This window comes from Panthera onca, chromosome B2 (assembly GCF_046562875.1).
Source record: "Panthera onca isolate mPanOnc1 chromosome B2, mPanOnc1 haplotype 2, whole genome shotgun sequence".
Classification (NCBI taxonomy): domain Eukaryota; kingdom Metazoa; phylum Chordata; class Mammalia; order Carnivora; family Felidae; genus Panthera; species Panthera onca.
The window spans coordinates 121336433-121340091 of NC_138343.1; the positions used below are offsets into that span (position 1 = coordinate 121336433).

Consider the following 3659-nt stretch of genomic DNA (forward strand, 5'->3'; position numbering starts at 1 on the left):
GTCACGTCACACACCCAATCACCAGTGCTATGGGTTAGAAACAGAAGCCCTGTGGTGCCTCAGTGGCTCAGTCGGTTAAATGTCTGACTCTTGATTTCGGCTCAGGTCATGGTCTCACAGTTCGTGAGTTTGAGCCCCACATCAGGCTGTGCGCTGTCCTTGTGGAGCCTGCTTGGAATTCTCTCTCTCCCTCCCTCTCTCTCTGCCCTTCCCCCCATCTCAGGATAAATAAAAATAAAACTTTAAAAAGTAGAAAGAAACACACCAGCACCTGAACTCTTCCGGCACAGGCTATGTCAGCTTCCTCCTAAAATTGGAGGATAATAATGATTACCCACTTACCACATGGCTTATTCTAAGAATCAAATGAATTATAGATGCAAAAGAACTACTTAAACTTTTGTTATTTTAATGATGCTAAGCATGAGCATATCGGATAATGGAAGAAATGGAAAGACATATATGAACAGATTTTGGTTACCTTTTTCAGCATTTAATTAATCATGTATTCATTTTTGATAAATGGGATAACTATTTACCTTGTAACTATAATAATTAATGGATCCTGAGTTCTCTAAGATTCTGTAGGTAATATGATAGCTAAGTATACATTTTTTAATGGTTGTTTATTTATTTTGAGAGAGAGACAGAGAGAGGGAAAGAGAGAATCCGATGGGAGGCTCGATCCCACAAACCATGAGATCATGACCTCAGCTGAAATCGACTGGGACGCTCAACCTACTCAGCCACCCAAGCACTCCTGTTAAGTATACATTTAAGCCAGACTTGCCTACGTCCAAATCCAAACTCTCTACTTACTAACTGTGCAACTTATAAAAATGTCCTTAACCTCCTCAGTGTCCTCGTCTATAATACTAGTATCTGTCTCATGGGGTTTATCTTATAGGGTTGTTGTGAGAATTAAATGAGTCAATAGAAGGAAAGCACTGAGAATTAATATCTATTATATAAAATATACTATATAAGTGTTTGTAACTATTATGAGTTATAACATAGATTCAGGTAGAGGCAGTTGCATTATTATTTTTCTAAATCACTCCATACTTATAATCATGAATTTCAAAGGCATCGTTACATAATTGTTTTCAAATCCTTTAAGCAAATTAGTATTACACATACACTATTCACCCAGCACTATGCTAGTTACTGTACTGTAACAACAATAACAGCAATAAAGACTATGATATTCTCCCAGCCCGTAAGGGATCCCACTGGAATCCAGAGGGGAGAAGATATGAAACTTCTGGATACCAAAATAAGTTATTTGAGTACCAAAATCAAAATCACTATCTTCTCTGAGGTGCAGTAGAAGGTCATTATGGATTCTTAATCGGGAGAGATACATGATGACAATGGTGTTTGAGGAAGAATAATCTGGTTGTAGAATGCTCAAAGACCTGAAGATTTCTGTCCTGTATTTCCAGACTGAGTTGGTGGTAACGTCATGCATCTGGTCACTCAGCCAGAAAATTGGGAGTCCAGTCAATATCCAAATCCTGTGACCATGAGAGCCTAAAGATCGTTGAAAGGCACTTTCCACACTGAACAAAGTGCCATCTTTCCCGTCAACTAGGAGCACGGCTTTCCATCTTCTCCCTCTCCCCTACAACCATCACCACCATCACTAAGCTACTCATCTCTTAGCTGTGCCATTATAATGGCTTCCTAGTCACCCTGCTGCTTTTGAACTCCTCAAATCAGACTAATTATCTTTTTTTTCAAATAAGTCTCAATTTTAGTAAGATCCTCTACGTACACATTTGCTGCTGAAAATTGAACTAACACATCAAAACATTTATTACAATTCCAATTTTTGAAAACCAGAAAATCTAGCCTGTTGCACCCTGCCCTAATGATAATTATGCTCTAGCCAAACCACCCAATATTCTCTGTATATACCTCCTGCACAAGTTACTTGGCTTCCAATTTGATGTTAGGTTTTCTCTCTCTCTTTTTTTTTTTAACGTTTATTTATTTTTGAGACAGAGAGAGACAGAGCATGAATGGGGGAGGGTCAGAGAGAGGGAGACTCAGAATCTGAAACAGGCTCCAGGCTCTGAGCTGTTAGCACAGAGCCTGACGCAGGACTCGAACTCACGGACCGCGAGATCACGACCTGAGCCGAAGTCGGCTGCTTAACTAACTGAGCCACCCAGGCGCCGCTCTCTCTTTTTTTTTTAAATGTGTTTATTTTTGAGACAGAGCGTGAGCGGGGGAGGGGCAGAGAGAGAGACACACACACACAGACACAAAATCCGAAGCAGGCTCCAGGCTCCCAGCTGCCAGCACAGAGCCCTACTCTACAGAGCTCTAGTCAGATGCTTAACCCAACTGAGCCACCCAGGAGCCCCATGTTAGGTTAACCTATCTTAACAACTTCAGGCTTCTCAAACACACAGGCAACACTCAAAACCTACTTCCTTGGGTCACATCAAAAAGTGGAAGTAAAGTATATTGAAGTCATTCAAATGCAAACTAGCAGGACTCCTCACAAATTACTGGTATCTAGGTAGAAAAGACAGGCCAGAGCTTACATCATAGATTATCAAAATATTACACAGTTGGTCTCAACAGAGCAGCTTTCCCAAGCTGCGGCATACTGATCCTAAAATTACTAGCGAGAAAAAAACAGTATCTTAAGGTTTATGTTTACACTGACTCCATGTCATAATTATTCTCCATGCTGGGATCCTCAGAAGGATCTCTATGATACAGGCAATAATGACATCCACCTCTAAATCTTTTCCCTCTTGATTCATCCGTGGAATGCTGGTTGAAGTAGCAATGTTTTTTAATAAACCACATCAGCTGGGGCACCTGGGTGGCTGAGTCGGTTGAGCGTCAGACTTCGGCCCAGATCATGATCTCACAGTTTGTGAGTTCGAGCCCCGCGTCGGGCTCTGTGCTGACAGCTCGGAGCTTGGAGCCTGCTTCAGATTCTGTGACGCCCTCTCTGCCCCTTCCCCACTCATGCTCTGTCTCTCTCTCTCAAAAATGAATAAAGATTAAAAAAAAATTTTTTAAATAAAATAAAATAAACCACATCAGCTTTTCCATCCTTTCTTCTGGAGCAGTTAACAAAGTCCTTACTCCACCCCTCCTCCTGTTGCTTAGTATTCGGTCCACAAGCCCCTGTGGTTTCTTCTCGCCGTCCTGCTGTTGGGGTGGATATTCTGGTAGAGGGGAAGGGAGTTTGATACTAGGGTCAAGAGTCAATTTACTAAAGTTCTTTATTAATACTTCGGAGATAGTTGGAAGGCAGCTGAGCCTTCCTGGAATTTTCTTCTCTGGCCATCTGAGAACATTCCGGGCCACAGGATAGGTAAAGCTTCGTTGCCAAATCCATTGAAAGCCTAGTCACAGACCGAAGCTCCTTCTAGATCTTTGGATTCCAGTGGAAGGTGATGCTCAGGACTCAACTAGCTACAAAATAGCCTGGAAAGAATGAAATAGCCCAGAAAGAGCGAGAAAACCCAAGACTCCAACAAAGCGTGGTGAGAGAAAGAACATGCATGCTGTGTTACCTAGCATACACCTAAAATGCGTACCTGACCATTCATTCAGTCATTCTCAAGTGTTTATTTAGTGCTTACTCTATGTTAGGTCAAGTATAGACAGTTGTTACACACAAGCTGATC

General features: G+C 41.7%; 1 pseudogene; it reads right to left on the minus strand.

Annotated features, from left to right (window-relative positions):
• Positions 1-2670: 2670 nt before the first annotated feature.
• On the minus strand, positions 2671-3367 carry LOC132666536 (developmental pluripotency-associated protein 3-like; annotated as a pseudogene).
• Between the last annotated feature and the right edge of the window lie 292 nt (positions 3368-3659).